This window comes from Lepidochelys olivacea (genome assembly GCF_965140295.1).
Source record: "Lepidochelys olivacea isolate rLepOli2 genome assembly, chromosome: 1".
In the NCBI taxonomy this organism is placed as follows: domain Eukaryota; kingdom Metazoa; phylum Chordata; order Testudines; family Cheloniidae; genus Lepidochelys; species Lepidochelys olivacea.
Window position 1 is genome coordinate 105415165 of NC_140411.1, and position 18769 is coordinate 105433933.

The window sequence follows — 18769 nt, forward strand, 5'->3', positions numbered from 1 at the left end:
ATTAGCAGCATGGGCTGCAGCAGTGCATTCTACTTCTGTGTTGCCTCTGCATGTCCCTATCTTTCTCTATAGTAGATTTGGCCAGGGCAGCTTTGTCTCTGGTCACTTCAGTGCTAACGTCCCCTCCCTCTCTGAACTCAAAAACAACCTCCAGCTCTCTATTGTTTTCCTTTAGGAGGGGGCATGGAGTCTGCAATGAGGTCTGCAAATATCTCATCTCAAATTCCCCCTTGGGTTAGCCAGCCTTTCAGCCATTGATAAAGGTCCTGTCCTTGAGAGTCTGGCCATTACAGGTCCCCTGGCTAGGGGACTGTGTGCGGGGGTGGGGAGGAAAGGGCAGTTGTTCATGTTCCAGAGAGGCAATGATATTTTTAACATGTATTTCTGATTTGATAGATAGATAGATATGATATCTTGATATCATGATATTTCTGGTCTTTTTCTAGGTAAGCCTGTGAAAAGCCAATAAGAGCTGTATGGCTATGTTATCCGTAATGTAAACTTCCCTCATGAATCCCTGTTACAGAGCATATATATATATCAGAAGGGAGCTGTAGTCTTAATACCTTTATGGGCATGTAATGCTCAGGATTACCTCAGGTAAACTGAGAATACCAACCAAACTTTTTTTCTTGTAATCATTCTCTGTAAACTGAATTTTTCTCGACTGAATGTTTTCATTATTTGAATATACTTCAGGAGAGGACGTACAAGTTGCAGCTTGTGCCATGTTACCAGTTGCCATTATGTGCTGATGAATAGCCTTTGGGAGAAGTGTTCACCAGGCAGGACAGATGCGGGGAGGGAAAAAGAACATCCGTGCCTTCCATGGCATGGATTTGGAAATAGTCTTATAAACAAGGATTTAGCATAAGGCAGAAACCAATTGCCTGGCCAGATCATCCACGATTTTGAAAACATGAATGGGGTGGTGCAAATGAATCAAGAGGGACAGCATGTGCTGAAGGAGGGAAAGAAGTGAGGACTGAAGACTTGGAAAAGCTCCTAGCTCACATCCATCCAAAATGGCTGTCGTCACACAGCAATCAGAACAGAAATTAGCACAACAGAATAGTATAAATAAATTGTTGAAATATGCCAAGGTACCCTTGATAGGATCTTCCTCCTGAGACCTGGGCTGAGTTTCTCACTGAAAATTCAGCTGGCTTCCTACGTGGCCACCCTCAGGGTCCTGAGTCTCAAAGAGATCCTGGCTTTCTAGGGAGATCACTTCTCTGCCCTTCTCTTGTTCCTCCTCCAATGGTTCTTGCTGTTCATACTCAGAGCGGTATGCAGGGAAAGGCTGCATGGTCCACAACCTCCCTGGGTTCAGTAGTGAAGTAATTGCATAAAATCTCATCTAGCGCCTCAAAAAATGGTCAGGTTGTATTGCCAGAGTCAGATTTCTTCCTGGCAGCGCCGGGTTTAATGTAAGTTTTCCTTGAGCTGTTTGCTCTTTATCTTGGTGGCGTGTGGAGAAAGGACGTGGCATGTCCCGCTAGCATGGGTATAAATAGCTGTGTTGATGGGGAGGCATGGCTTAGGCAGGTAGAGTAGAGTGCCTTAAGCTCCTAAACCTGCAGATATAGGTCAGCGTACCAGCTGTGACCCCTCGCAGACATCTTACTAGCAATGTCCACAAACATATATTTATCATGGTGGCCGTCCTCAAGAGCTTGTTGCACCAACACGTCTGCCCAGATGTCGATGAGCTCTAGGCCCTCAAGCAGCTTCTCAAGGTTTGTTGTAAAGGCTGCTGGAGTGTAATAGAGTGCTGGAGTGTAATAGAACTGGAATTTGCAAACAAATGGGTCAGTCCTGGCACTGGGACACCTTTAAAAGCTTTAAATGGGGGAGAGGACAGCTGGTGAACTTGACCAGCCTTTACAACCGCTTCTCAAGTTTTGTTGTAAAGGCTGCTGGAGTGTAATAGAACTGGAATTTTCAAACAAATGGGTCAGTCCTGGCACTGGGACACCTTTAAAAGCTTTAAATGGGGGAGAGGACAGCTGGTGAACTTGACCGTGGGGTAGTGGAGAGCATATAGGTAAATGGACAGGTCAGTCACAGACATCCACCAAGCAGTTTAGGATACTATTGGAGGACTGCCAAAATAGTGGCACAAGTAATAGACCCAAACACTAACTCAGTTTGCAGTAAACGTAACACACTTAGAAAAAACACTCCAAAATTTGCTGTAATTGTGGAGTTAGTGCTCTCAGCGGAATTGTGTCCTGTGTGTAGTCATTTCCAGACCAGACTAACCTGAGTTAGTGGGGTCTATATAACTGTGCTTAGTCTGATTTGACCCTTTAGATGATATCATGTCTGCTCAGGTTTTTCTAACCTGGCCTTTTTCCCATATGAAATGTAACTATAAGCCAATATGAAAACTGTTTTTTTGTGTGTGTGACTGGCTATTGGATGTGATTGCTCAAGTACCCGAACCAAGACATTTTAAATCATGCCTTCATTTCATTTGTAAGGAAAATATCTTCCCAGGCATACTTATCATTTTGGAATTGAAGCAGATATCAACAGTGTATGGACTCACTCTATATCTCCTAAAACATAAAGAATATTATCTTTAATTAAAATTATGTATGGCTTACATCCGTACAGTAAAAGGAGAACAAATGTACAATCTAGGTCTCCTTAGATTTTTTTTTTATTAGTAGGAGGAATGATAGTCTTGTTATGATGAAAAAGAAGTGAAAATCAGGACAGAGGTCCTTGGTTCCTTTTCCAGCTGTGCAACAAAATTGCTGTCTGACATTTGGCAAGTCATTTAAGCTATGTCTACATTTACGGCAGTGTGTAGAGTACAGGCAACACATGCCTCAGTGAAAGGCAGACTGAGTCCACACTTGTCACTGTGATGTGCAGCTATATACCACAGTGAAAGGCTCTGGGAGGTGGGAGGCAGCGGGATGTTACATGGCTAAAAACAGCAGTGTAGACGTGGGAGTCATTGCTTGGGCATGTAGAGAGCAGTTTAGGGTATATCCCATGGGTTTAGGAGCTTAGGGCACGCTACTCTAGCTGCCTAAGCCATGTCTCCCCATCAACACAGCTATTTATACCCATGCTAGCTGGGCATGCAGTGTCTTTTCTCTACACGCCACCAAGTGTAGATGAGGGATGTGCTGGCTGCCGCTTCCCTCAGCCCCCATTGGTCTGGGACAGCAAACCACGGCCAGTGGAAGCTACGATCAGCCAAACCTGCTGACGCAGCAGGTCAATAAATCATCCCGGCTGGCCAGCGGCTTTCTCTGACAGGCCACAGGCCAAAGGTTGCTGATCCCTGGGATAGAAGAGTAAATGAAATATATTTTTTCAAGATTTCATTTGATTCATAGCCTCACCCACTTGTATGAGTTCAGCTGAGCATTTTGAAATCTTCAACACCCATCCACTGAAATACAGACAAATCCAAGTCACGTTTGTTAAACTTTTCAGGTTTAATTAGAAAAGAAAGCATTGGGCCAAATCGCTGGAAATCTTGAAATCTGTCAGAAAATTCTGATTCCGATTCTTGCCAATGCATTCTAATCTCAACATCAAACACAGTGCGCTGTTCCACGTGGTGTAATAGTGATGTAAGCAGCAAATCAGGACTTAAAAATATCTCAGTACAGTGGCTCTGGAACAATTTTTAAGGTGGGGGTGCTAAGTTGTGCCCCATCTGCACCCCTCACTGCCCCAGGCTGGGGCCAGTGGGTTATGGCTGCGGGCGGCTGCAGAGCCCTGGGCTGGCGGCCGGGACCCCAGCTGGCAGGGGGCAGGAGGCCAGTACCCCAGGCCAGCAGTGGAGCCCCCAGGACCCGGTGGCCGGGACCCGGGCAGTGTGAGTGCCACTGAAAATCCACTTGTGTGCCGCCTTTGGCACGCATGCTATAAGTTGCCTACCCCTGATCTGTATAGTATATTGATAATGGATATTTATGTATTCATGATTAATATAATGTTCTTATAAGATCTAAACATAATAGGAACCAAATTCTTTCTAATCAATCTAATCTAAGGTGTGTATGTACAGAATCACTCACTGTAGTATCTTACCATTCCTACTTGAAGTCAATGGGGACTACAGTCTGAGAGCAGTATTTGGCATCATAGAAATAGCAGTATCATTGTAATTTATCTTCCACAGAGACCACCAAAATGGCTAAAATATTTGCTTACCTCTTTGACACATCTATGTATAGTAGCTCACTAAAACGTGTGGGATGACTATCCTGCAATGTCTAGACTCCAATTTCATCCTGTTGTGCATAACATGCCTTAGGAACAAAATACACATGCTCTTTTATTTATTATAGGGAAAACTTTGGTGATTGCTTTGGTACTTGATATTTTCTGCTCTTCTTTTCCCCTCATTAATTTTCTGTACATTTTCTTCCTTTTTGTACACTTGAAACACTTCCTTATAGATTAACATTTTTGTTATCCCTGTCTAGAGGAGAGGTGACAATATTTATCTGAGCAAGTGGACAAATTTACCCACATGAGGAACAAGCATTGCAGGAGACTAACAGCAATCTCAGATTAAAATATGAAATTAGATAAATATTGAAGTAAGAGGGGGGCTCAGTTGGACAATATGACTTAGGTAATGAGCAACTGAAGTGAGCATGTTGGTTACAATTTTACTAATATAAATAGCAACACGTATTTTTTCAGAAAGCAGCCCTTGAATGACAGATGTCGTTTACTATTGTGTCTTCCTATATTGAATGAAAGCATCCACCCTGTAACAACACCATGTGTAATCATCTCCAGTATACATTATTGCACATCTCCTTTCTTATTCTGCCTTTCAGCTTTCAATTATCTTATGAACTATTGAGCTTTACAGAACATTAATGGCAAGAAAAGTGCACATTCAATTAATTTTCCAACAGGTAGAAAATGAAAGTCTCCAGCTATAATTCTGTGTCTGTGTCCTTCAGTGGTTCTGTTCCTAACATATATCTTTATAGAAGACATCTACTGGATGTCAAATAGAGAAACAGAATTCTCAGAAGATGAGGCAACTGAAAAGAAATCAGAGAATAATAAGTGCCTGAAACTGCAACACTCATTACTCCTGGGAAGTGTTCTTTTTTTTTTAAGAAGCCGCATTTACTGTTAGATTGCAAAACTTTGGGAGGAGCTGATTATCTTTACGTGTCTGCAAACACCATAATTTCATTCTTTGCAGGAATCCACCATTTTTAAGTACTTTGTACATTACACTGTAAATATCCTCAAATTTACCCTTTCTTACAGTTTAGGTTTTCAAAATAACGTCTAGTAATGAATTTGTATCTATACTGGATGAAGTCTTCATCTCAGAGCTACACAGGTTTAGAGGTATCAGGTAACTTCAGATCATCAAATGGATAGGTAAGTCATTGACATGAGAAACAAACATTGCTGTAAACTAAATTTTTCTTCCTCACTCTTGGAAGTCCCTAGGATGCCCCATTTACCCCTATTTAACTGTTCACTTCTTCAAAGGCTTCCTACCACCTTCCTTCTAGCTGAAAAGGTCTTTGTGTATGACTAATTGTGGAGCCTATTATAGCTGTTCCATGCATCAATTAGAAGATTGCTAAATAGCTCTGGGACACACTCCCCAACCTCACTTTATCTAAGGGCTTGTGATTGATCTCTGAACTCAAACAAAGAACCTTTGCACGATAATGCAGTGTTTTGCTATTAGACCACTGGGTTGTCCATTAGACTTCTCTGGAAGTAATGCCAGTTTGACTTAAAAATGCCACACTTAAATTTTGATGCTGAACTATACCTCTCAGAAAGGACAGCCTGAGGTGAGAGAAAGTGACATCAGGCTAGAAGATAGGGGTTCTATATGATCTACATTGTAAATTTCTACAGCTGCCTATTGACTTATTCCACTGGTCTAGAATAGCTGGGGCACAGAGCACACAGGCACACCCCTCCCTACTGTGACATACTGTACCTCATCCTGTTCTCAGCCAGCCAGCAGCAAACCCCTCCATCAGGGACTGTGAGGGACAGCGGAGAACGGATGTTATGCTGGGTATCCACCACCAGGCTAACCTCCTGCACTGGATATTAACGGATGGGGGAATCTGGCTTCGAATACACAAAATGTCAGGAACATAGTGCAGTATCAGGGTGTTAGGTGGTTTTTTGTTTTGTTTTGGGTTTTTTTTCTTTTCTTTTTTTAAAAATAAGTAAACTGAACTTTTTCAAATGTCGAGGTATGGACATGCAATGGGCATGAATATTCCATCTCAGGGCCTGCAATAAGACATCTAGGTTAAGACTTACTAATTAAGTTAAATTAAATAAAAGCATCTGATGTAAATTAATGGCATTGCAGAGATGATCTCTGTGTACCATTTTGGAGGTTTGAGTAGTTCTAGAGGTCATTCAAATTCTGGGCAACAGATGTGTTCCATCCCCAAGAATAGATGAGTCGTACACTCCAGCTATAGTGAGTACTACCAGATAGACAGGAATGACATTAAGTTCTGCAGGAAGTTATCTTCCTGTCCACCCAAACAAAGAATGTTGCTGTGATGTGAAAGTTTTTTGAGTAGCGGTAAGATAAGTAACTTACTTCTGGGGAGCAAGTTATGCACCATGTGTCAGGCAGAAGTGATTTCCTGAGAGTTAAAGAAGCAAAAGTTATGGGTAATCCATATATAAATGGTGTAGCAAAATCCTCTTTGCTACTGCTGGCCAAGATTCCCAGTGTTTGTATTACCGGAGAATCAACCTTCTCTTGCCTCAATCTTTGGCCACAGAAAACTAAGGAATAGATAAAAGAAGCCATCAAGAAGTGCATTGGTTCAGTAAAAGTGTTTCTTTTTGTTATTTAGTGTTTAAATAAATAGGGTTGAATTTAACCATAAGCTATGGGCAAGGGAAGGACATACAAGAAGTAAAACTATAAAGAGAGATGAAAGGAGAGAATTTCCCCTCTGCCCCTCCCAGAAAAAGATAATTTTTGAGTTGCTATGATGTGATTCAGAGGTGTTAGATGGTGTATGGTAACATGGGAAAAGTTTAGATCAGGGCTACATATTTTATTAATTATGCTATAATACTATACGTTCTCACTTTCAGGGTCTGTAGATAACTTCATAGGATTGATATCTACTTCCAATAAAAGAAATATTTTGTTTTGGTTTTTCGGGGGAGGAAAACAGAAGATAATATCTGTAAAGAGCTATTACAGTGTGAAAATATTCAGTAGGCACTGTTTAAGACCAGTTGCTGCAAAAATGTTCTTTATTCAAAACATTTTTCAATTTTACCTTGGTGTAAGTAATCTTATGTTATCATCAGTTTTTCTTATATTAGTCCTATAACTTTATTTTGTAGTATTTCTTCAGTCTTCTGAGGTAAATATTTTACATTTAATGAAGATATGTTATTCCACCCTGGTAACAGTGAAAGAATTATAGAGAATGTATTTCATTTTGATGTACAGCTCAAAAGCACATCTCTTGCTGACGGGGATAAGGTCGCCTGTCATGAAATTGTATTTTCTGTCCAAAAATTGATACGTAACAGTGAAAATTGTGAAACACTTTAAAACGTAAGAAGTGTGATAGAGCTGTTGACCTTTTCTTCAGCAGAGGTAATACAGATAGCATCACCAATATGTTCTCAATATATATGCAGCATTTTTACAGAGCAAAGGTAACAACCTTTGGTTAGATGATTATAGATGTATTTGTTTATTTTTGGCTTTTTATTCTTTTTACATTTGGAAAATGTATATCCTGTAATGGAGCTGTGTCATTTATCTCCCAGTGGATTCAACTGGAATGGATAGTACTTAGCTCCTCACAAGAGAGGCTCGGCACCTCAGGCTCAAGCATGATCCTGAAGAGAGATTGAAAAGATCGTGACCGTTTAGTTTAGGGAGAGATGAATAAGAGGAGACCTAGAGGTATACAAAATTATTGAATGAATTGGCTAGAGAAGGTAAATCAGATACTTCTGTTTACCCTTTCTCGTTGTACAAAAACAAAGATAAAATTGAAAGGTAGCAAGTTCAAGGCTGATAAGTAGAGATACTTCTCTACTTAATGTCTGATTAATTTGTGGTACTCATTGCCATGAGGTATCACAGAAGCTAAGAGCATAGTGTTATTTAAAAAAAAAAAATTTTCCATTTATATGGATAATGAGACCATCCACAGTCCACATTAGACAAGAAAAAGATAGAATGGATATGAACCTGTAGGCTTCGGGGCCAATGCAACTTTAACTGATATGAACTAGCAAGAAACTTTGCCTCTGGGCTGCATATTCCATTATGCATCCACACTGCTCATTATGGTGGTTCTGTCTTCCTCTGAAGCATGTAGTACTGGACACCATTAGACGCAGGAGATCGGAGTATATAGTCCTCAGGTCTGATCCAATATAGTGATGTCTATGTTCCTCTGTTGCACGGATCCATTTCTGTACTATTAAAATCAATAAGCATTTTATCATTGACCTCAGTGGGAGTAGGATAGTGTTTCAAATGAGCAAGAGAAGTGGAAGAGGCAGGTCACTTAGCTCATAAGCTTTTGTAGACAGGTACTGTCTTTGTTCTGTGTCTGTACAGTGCCTAGCACAATGGAGCCCTGATGTATAATTGGGGACCATAAGTGCTACCATAATACAAATACATAATAATAAACTGTACAATAAAAATAACACAGTAGCATAAGTCATTTTGAACTACCTTTGTTCAAGAATGCCACAAACCTAAGCTAATGAAAAACACTTTCAGTTTTTAAAGAAATTGAATGTGGAAATTAAATTTAATATTTGATCTTATATCCTTTCCATGGTTACCCATTTCTTCTGTTTTTTGTTATAGACCTAACCTTTGTGATAACACTGAGGATATTCCTAAAATCTCTTGCTGAATGAGGAAGCCAGCAAATAGCTCCACAGACACAAAGCAGCAGCTGATGTCCGAGGAAGTTTGCAGAGCTAGAAAGAGGCAGATTTACGGGGCAGAGCGCTCTATTTATAAGGCATGCATTGGTATCATACACATTTTAAAATGCACACATGGGGCACTCAGAATATTAAAGCAACATCCTTTAACCCTGCTGCATGTCTTAGGAAGCGTGCATGTCTCAGGCTGCTCCCCTGTACAACAAATGACTTGTAGTAGCTTGGAAGCATGCAGACATGCACACTTCCTAAGACATGCAACAGGGTTAAAGGATGTTGCTTTAATATTCTGAGTGGTGCTCCCTGGGGTCTGCTGGTTTCCCTCAGCCCCGCTACTTACACTGCCAGGTTGCTGAACAAGAAGGTGAACCCTCGGACCTGCTCAAATCAGTGGCTGGTGTGGAACCCAAATCCTTTCTTTCCCTGATCAGGTCTCAAGTTTGCTTGCCCTCAGGAGCATTCTCCATGCTAGGCCCATATTTATCTTCTGGAAGCTGTCAATGTTGGATACCTCTGCAGCCTTGGCTTTAGAAAAGGTAGGGTGTGTGTTTCTTCTAAGATGGAGAAGGGGCAGTAGCATTGGGTGAGGGGCTCTGGTATCACTTTTTGTGCACCCTGACACTACTGCAATCGTCTCCACCACTACTCCCCCATTCTCTGGCACAAGGTAGGAAAATAAAATAGAGTAAATGTAGGTGGGTTGAACATCATGATTGATAAAATCTGTAATTGGAAACATCTGATCAGCATGAAATAGAAAGTCAGGCAGTCAGTAAAAGAAAATGTCTCAATAAAATGCCAGTGGATCTGTGGGCATTTATAGGTATCTGATATTATTTTGAATAAAGCTGTACAATTGCATTAAACTCCAGCAGTGCGTGAATTTCCAATTATTTTATGTCACAGTAACAGTATTCATCTGAGGACTAATTAAAGTATTCTAAAACAAAATTGGATGGGTGGGCTGAGTGATTTTTGTTTTGTTCATTGGTTGTTTTTGTGTGTAGGTTTTTTTTTTAACATTTTCATTGTCCATGTTATGGTATCCAGTCCATTTGTTTGCAATGAAATGGTGGAAAGTATCAGGATTGGCTACAATTAACAAATAGCTGTATGCGTGCACAATTTGTGGTGATGAACAATGAGAATTTATTCTCTAATTTTCTTAGTACTGTTTAATTAGTTATGCTGAAGATTATAGCACCATAGGTAAGATGAAGGGTAAAAAGACAGTTTTGACTGGTGGGTCTTTGAAGATATGAATACTTTGAGTTCACTTCATCAATAATGACCAATTTTAAATGAAATGTGAAAGACACCCTGATTCTCACTAAGGAAGATATCACCAAAGCCAGACATCTTTATTTCTCTATGGAGACGGATTCTTTGCTGCCAGATGCCTTCTGCGTAACAGCCAAAATTGTCTTTGACAATGATGGTTTTCACTTCGTCAGTGGCTTATGTTGGGTTCACTAAAATTAGTACAGGATGTAATATGAAACTTTGTTGCATAATCCCATAAGGTTTAAATGGGTGGTTTTAGTTAGATACTGACTCAATAAAACCGCCAAAACTTCAGCTATGACTCTTATTACAATAACTACAAAATTAATGATGTTGGACTATTACTTGAGCAAACCATGTACTTTGTCCTTTTCTTTTATTAATTCAGGGGCTACCAGAATGTACGTGAACATTACAGATTTTCTGTGTTTAGAGAATAACTTGAAATCTTTATTAAAGCAACTCAGTTATTCATTTAAAAATATCAGGTAAATAGTTTTAAAAGATATCATTGACATGAGCATTCCCAGTGCTTATCCAGGGCCTAATCTAACTTCCATTGAAAATCGTTGACTACAAAGGAAACTGGATCAGGCCCCTAATAACAAAACTTTGCATTTTATGCAGATAGATGGGGAAAAATAATCAAGAACAAAGCTATAATCAAAGGCAAAGGAGTAGAGAGGGTATTACAGATGCTCTTTTTAAAAAAAAAAATTGTGTGAATCTCAACAGTGTAATTCTTTATCTGGTACACCATCATGTAGTGTCTTTAACCAATAGGGTCCCAATCTTCTTCCTACTAAAGTCAATGTCAAAACACCTGCTGAATTAAATGACATTAGGACTGGGTCTAAGAATTTTATTAAATCATAGAGATGCATGACAGAGTTCATAGATTTACCATAGAAACTGTACACAGATTTCACAGTTTGCCAAAGACTAGTCTAAAAAGATACAGAATCACAAAGTCAATTTTGCTATTAAAATGATTTTGAAATGTTGACTATTCCTTTTAATGAATACAAATTGTGGCAAATGAATGTTGGTTTACATACTGCATCTGAAATGTTTGTTATAATGAGTAGATTGACATCCAAAAGTGATGTACGCTGCTAACTCTAAGGATTTTTGTGAAAAATGGAATAAACATGGATTGCTTTTGCTGACAAATCTAAAAAAAATATTTTTTGCAGGATCGAGTTTTAAGATGTTTTATGGCTGCTAGTGCTAACCTTGGAGTATACATTATATCACACACACATAAATCTGTCATGTCCTATTAACTCAGTTTAGCTGGAGTTTGCCAGACTTTCTTCTGACTGCCTAATCACATAGACACTTCTAAGGCTGCATATGAACTGAAAATGACTTTATATAGATGTCTCCAATATGATTGTCTTTCATTATTTTAATTACTGCACACTGTTTTTTTCAAGGCAGGCTTTTTTTTAAAAAAAAAATCTTGTGTTTCTGCTAGCGGTAGCTATTTTTTGTGCGTATTTCAAAGCATTCCTTACTATATCAATAGAGGAGGATGGATTTCCTGTTAACCAATATAGAAATCCTGAATCTGTTTTAATATTTTCTGAAAGCTCCATATCTTCCCATATGCCATATGTTTTAAACATAAGTAAGTAATTATAGCTAAAGTCTTATGTTAGCACACATCAACAAACACATATTTTGAATTTTTTACTGCGGCTCCTAACATTAGTAGACAGTACAGTATGGCAGGATTTGTGGCCATTTGAAAAATCACACTTCCTATTTCCTATTTAGCACCATGCCTCCCCCCATACTTCAGTAAGGATGAAATTTATCCAATGCAGAGGACAAACAAAAGGCCTACAGCAACACATAAGCCCCACCTAAAATGCACAATAATGTGGAAGGAGAACCTGGCTGACCCATTTCTTCCCCTGCTGACATATTGCTCTTCTACAGGCCAAGTATAGATACCTAAATCCACAGAGAACCATGTGAAAGAAGGGGAAAGTAGGGGCTTGATGATACAGGGATAGCTTGCTTTCTTTGTGAATTGAAAGATGGTCCCTTCCAGGTAGGGTTCAGAAGGGTCCAATGTGGCTGTCAAGCCTATGAATATTAAGGCTGGCTGGGTTTTGGACCAAAAAACTATCTGGTTTCCATGGAATATTTAAACTTTTTGTTGAAAATCTGAAGCCCTGCCTTCCCCACACTTTTTGGTTTCCAAGGTTTTTGTTTTCTGATGAAAACGTGGTTTCCCTCCTGTTTTTGTCAAAATGCTTTGCAACAAGGGGGTGGGGGAGATGGATTCCAATCACCTCCAATAATTATACAACTGAAGATAAAACACTAAAACCTCAAACATCTGGGAAATTCACACATAAGCCCTTCATTAAATGGTAGTTAAAGTGGAAAGAATGTTAACACTGTGCTACCCACCAACTATTTTTAACCTGCATATTTTTTTCTCTCTCTCTCTTTCTAAATGTGATTCTAAATGGACATTTGCTGCTGAGGTATCCAATCCACTATTAACTTTAAAACCTATTATATGCGTTTTACCAACAGCATACATATTTACAACTGTGCATCTAAAACCATAGATTGATCAATTACCCAAATAAAGGGGTACAATTAACCATGAGTGAGTGGTAGAAACTGGGGTAATAGTGCATGGTCAGTTGTATAATGAGAAATTTACTAAGGGTATGTGTCTACATTGCAGTGTAAGCCTAGAGCTTGAGCATATACCTTCATTTGTAACCACCCACTAGGAACTGTTGAACCCTGTGCCCGAATCTGAGAATCCAGTGTCTACACTGTGTTATGAGGGCCTGAATCCAACCAACCATGTCTCAGACTTCCTAGCATCCTCCCAAAATGTGAAAAGAAAAGGAGTATTTGTGGCACCTTAGAGACTAACCAATTTATTTGAGCATGAGCTTTCGTGAGCTACAGCTCACTTCATCGGATGCATACCGTGGAAACTGCAGTAGACATTATATACACACAGAGACCATGAAACAATATCCCCTCCCACCCCACTGTCCCGCTGGTAATAGCTTATCTAAAGTGATCATCAAGTTGGGCCTTTCCAGCACAAATCCAGATTTTCTCACCCTCCACCTTAGTCTCTAAGGTGCCACAAATACTCCTTTTCTTTTTGCAAAGACAGACTAAAACGGCTGTTACGCTGAAACCTCCCAAAATGTGGCCACTCTAGCCTCTTGTTTGTGGGTGCAGTGTGGGAAAACTTAACTGTCCACCAGAATTGTCTGTCCAGAGAACAAAGAAAGTTGGTCCATGGGACTGTGGAAAACTTTTGGCAGAGTCCCACTGCACAAGTCCAATGAGGCTCTGTCTACACTGCAAAGCAACAGGGCTTGAACCCTTGGTCTTGGATTGACCAAGCTCAGACCTTCCAGCCACGTGAGGTCCTGGGACCCTGGGTCGGGTCCTGAGACTTTGAGTCTGAGCCCTGGATTAGAGCTATTTGTGTGCAAAAAGAAGGGGGGTTAGGTGTGAGCTTGAGTTCAAACCCTGGTCTTACGCTGGAGGTTAGGCATGCCCTAAGACGCCTTCAGAGTTAGGGGATTTTTGTGTATGTGTGACTGGGAGTTTAATAAAACTATTTTAGTTAGTTAGAAGCCATAGTGCTAGCACTCATTTTACCTTTAATTATCTTTATTAACATTTTTGTTGTTGGGGGGATGGAAATAGATGAGGAAAGACTAGCATTGATCTAATGTATAGCAAATAAAGTTCATTATGAATATTGTCATTATTCTATTGACTAATTATTTCTGAATAATTGTTTTCATTATTTGACCCGCCCAATTCTTGACCTTAATCTGCATCATTTTGATAAAGTGCTGGGGCAGAATTAAGCAGTCCTTTGAAACACTGAGATTTGTACCTCATGTTCTACACATGAGTAGGATATCATCTAGCCACGTACTTTGCCCTATATATTGGATAAATGTGGCAGAACTCCAATTTTTCAGTGACTGTGATTCTTCTTCCTTTCAGTAATTAGGCAATTGTTTTTCTTATTTAAAAAATATACTGTCACTCTTGTACTGATCATTTCATTATCAAAAAACAAAGAAAACAAAAAACTCTAACTTAAAATTAAGATTGCTATAATAATACAGAAAGACCCTCTAAGATATCTATTAATGTAGTATCTAAAGGCCAAAACAGCTTCTGCAATATAGTTCAGGATATATACTGTAAAGAAGTAGTAGATCAGTATTTCCATATAATTACAGGTAGCTACAATACTTGGTTGGTTGTCCTATAATATAATGAATAAAGAGTTCCCAAAGCAAACTGAAACATTCAGCACAGTTATTTGACAGATATAGACTATACAAACAATGTTTTGCTATAATTTCCCAAGCCTTCATTTGCGTTTACTTAAGAGTGGAAATTAGCATGTTAAAAGTTACCTTATTTTTCCATAAACACCGTTTCTCCCCCAGGATTGTTCTGAGATTATTACCTTACAGAAATGCATAAACCAATTAAATGTAGCAATTTAAATACTTCTGCAACTTTTTATGAATTGTCTTGACTTGCTGTTGTCATTGTACATGCTAATGGCTTAGTAGTTTGTAGTATTTAACAGATTGTGAAGTTCTGACGATCCTCTTTCTTACAGTAATATGTGAATGATTTTCTTTATAAAGAAATAAGTTCTGCTCTAATCCTCAATTTTCCATGTTTCTGATCTCTTTCCTACCACACTTGTGAGACATTTTGCTTCTTTCTGCTCTAGCATTTCAAGAAATGAAAATTTAACAAGTTTCTCTTGTTAGTGTTTGTGCTTTGACTCAGCCCATGGTGTGATCTGGCAAAAGCAATCAAAGGACATGGAGTCTGAGCAAAATTTGCATGAATTTTAAATCTGACCACTTTTTTTAACTCCAGATTTATTTTATTTTATCTTAATTTGACCCCTAATTAATTTAATTTGTTTAAAGTGTGGGTTTTATTTCATATTCTACAGTGAAAATGGGGGGTGAAGAGTTTTCAAACATTCCAAAAAGGGGAAATGTGACACACATATTTATTTTGCTTATTATTTGTATTACAGTTGGATATAGAGTTTCCAACTGAGATGGGGATCCTAATGTGACAGGCATGCCCAGACACATTAAAATACAGAGCCTGAAGGACTACACACAAAGTTGCATCAGTTTAACTAAAGTTATGGTGTTGCAGCAATTTAAATAAGTGTTACAACTTAAAGTGTGGACAATTTTACATGGGTTTTGTTTCCAACTCCCATTAACTTCAGATACAAGCAGTGTAGCTCCACTGTATTCTCCACACAGGTGGCCACCTCTTGACTGCTGCTTATAGAGAGGATCCAAAGCATAGAGGAGCAGCATGGAAATAAGACAGCCTGAGAATAGCTCTGTTGAAATTATAAGGCCCACCGTTCTCCATCCCCATATTCATATCCCTAAATAGAGACTTGGATAATTTATGGGGCAAGTCCTTATAAAATTGCCAAGATCATTACAAGAATTTAAGTGTCAAGATGAAAATTTATACTATATTATTACTCTGAGTCTGTATATGCTGAAGGAGCACAGGACCAGTGGAGGCAAGAACTCAATAAGGGAAATGTTGATTTAGTGATACTTGGTCAAGGGGGGGGGGAGAAATGGCTAGGTGTGTGATGGATCTGGAACTCCAATAATTTACGAATACTGTATCTTATTCTTGACTGGGTTATGGCGGTCTACTATATGCATATATTGAGTTAATTCAATGGCCTGGTTGTCAGGAAATCCACACAGAAAGGATGGAGGTAGATCCAGATTTACCTCTGAGCAAACACTTAAAGAGTGTAAGAGCCATTCCCTGTGACGCCCCAGTTCATCTTCCTGCTGGGCCTGCCAGACAGGTTTTTCCAGGAAAGACTTGGTTCCTGTGCAATGGGGATGGGAATATAAATAATAAATAAGACCCTGAGGAAGGTTTAAAAAGAGACACGTGCCATCAAGCAGAATCAGGTTTTTGAGTTAAGGAGACACTAGATCCTGCTGTGTGGATCTAGGGAAAAGCTACAGGGGTCCCACAAGAGGATTGTTAGGCTTTTGGTAAGATAGATATGCATGCAAATATGTTGTTGTTTTAAAATATTTTCTTTCTCGTACTCTGCTTTGTTCCTGTGGTTAAACAAACAATACCTTTGTTTTAAGAAGGGTTTCGTGTCATTTAAGTTATTGGTCACAAGCTCCCAAAGGAAAGAACTGGAAATTCCTGACCTCAGTTGGACCTGCAACATAAGAACAGTTGGGTACTAAAGCCCACACTGAATGGGAGAATCACTGGGTTCCAACCTGAGAGATGTGAAGGTAAGAGACCTGAGGAGAATGCACTCAGACCAGGAGGGATCAGAGGTTCAGCTAGCCCTGTCACTTTGACAAGGTGCTAGCTAGACTAGATCATCCTGAAATTCGCTCCCTTAGAAAAGAAGTAAAAGTGACTCATCACAGGTTAAAGCTTCATATGCATATTGGAACCAAATCGAACTTCAGAGTGTAATCATTCTCTCCTCCTTTTATAATGCAAGAAAATTGGCTACGGATAATTAGTGAATGTTTGTACAGCAATCTACTGAGGGGAAGCACAATAACACTTTGTACTTCTCCTGTGTAGCACTTTCTATTTGAGAATCTCACAGCACTTGAATAAGTGTCACACCGTCCCTGTGATTTAGGTTAATATTACCTCCATTTTGCAGATAGGGAATCTGAGGCACAAAGGCCCAAATCCACAAAGGTACTTAGGTACTTACCTCCCCATTTTTGGCTGCTGTCTAATCCTGTAGGTGCCTAAACTCACCTGATGCTGAAATATTTGCACTACAAGTTCCCTAGGCACCTGATTTTCTGTCTCTGTACATGTGGACTGCTGCCTCACTCTAGTGAGAACAGAGGAACTACAGGCCAGTCAGCCTCACCTCAGTCCCTGGAAAAATCATGGAGCAGGTCCTCAAGGAATCAATTCTGAAGCACTTAGAGGAGAGGAAAGTGATCAGGAACAGTCAGCATGGATTCACCAAGGCCAAGTCATGCCTGACTAATCTAGTTGCCTTCTATGACAAGATAACTGGCTCTGTGGATGAGGGGAAAGCAGTGGACGTGTTGTTCCTTGACTTTAGCAAAGTTTTTGACACGGGCTCCCACAGTATTCTTGCCAGCAAGTTAAAGAAGTATGGGCTGGATGAATGGACTAGAAGGTGGATAGAAAGCTGGCTAGATTGTCGGGCTCAACGGGTAGTGATCAATGGCTCCATGTCTAGTTGGCAGCCGGTATCAAGTGGAGCGCCCCAAGGGTCGGTCCTCAGGCCAGTTTTGTTCAATATCTTCATTAATGATCTGGAGGATGGCGTGGATTGCACCCTCAGCAAGTTTGCAGATAACACTAAACTGGGAGGAGAGGTAGATACACTGGAGGGTAGGGATAGGATACAGAGGACCCTAGACAAATTAGAGAATTGGGCCAAAACAAATCTGATGAGGTTCAACAAGGACAAGTGCAGAGTCCTGCACTTAGGACAGAAGAATCCCATGCACAGCGACAGACTAGGGACCGAATGGCTAGGCAGCAGTTCTGCAGAAAAGGACCTCGGGGTTACAGTGGACGAGAAGCTGGATATGAGTCAACAGTGTGCCCTTGTTGCCAAGAAGGCTAACGGCATTTGGGGCTGTATAGGTAGGGGCATTGCCAGCAGATTGAGGGACATGATCGCTCCCCTCTATTCGACATTGGTGAGGCCTCATCTGGAGTACTGTGTCCAGTTTTGGGCCCCACACTACAAGAAGGATGTGGAAAAATTGGAAAATGTCCAGCAGAGGGCAACAAAACTGATTAAGGGACTGGAACACATGACTTATGAGGAGAGGCTGAGGGAACTGGGATTGTTTAGTCTGCGGAAGAGAAGAATGAGGGGGGATTTGATAGCTGCTTTCAACTCCCTGAAAGGGGGTTCCAAAGAGGATGGATCTAGACTGTTCTCAGTGGTAGCAGATGACAGAATGAGAAGTAATGGTCTCAAGTTGCAGTGGGGGAGGTTTAGGTTGGATATTAGGGAAAAAAGTTTTCACTAGGAGGGTGGTGAAGCTCTGGAATGCGTTATGTAGGGAGGTGGTGGAATCTCCTTCCTTAGAAGTTTTTAAGGTCAGGCTTGACAAAGCCCTGTCTGGGATGATTTAGTTGGGGATTGGTCCTGCTTTGAGCAGGGGGTTGGACGAGATGACCTCCTGAGGTCCCTTCCAACCCTGATATTCTGTGATTCACCTGAGCCCCTTTCTCCTGCCTGAGCTCCAGAGTGATTCACAAACCAGAGGAAGAAAGTCATTCTTTTTCTTATCTTGCCTCCAGGTCCTGATCCAGTAGACATACTCAGAGGCCACCTACCAGATTGGGTCCCATTTAAAAATCTGACCAGAAGAAGGGGATTGGTACCTGCTACACCTGCTAACCTTTAGCCCAGTGGGTTAGAGCACTCACCTGGGATATGGGAGACCCAGGT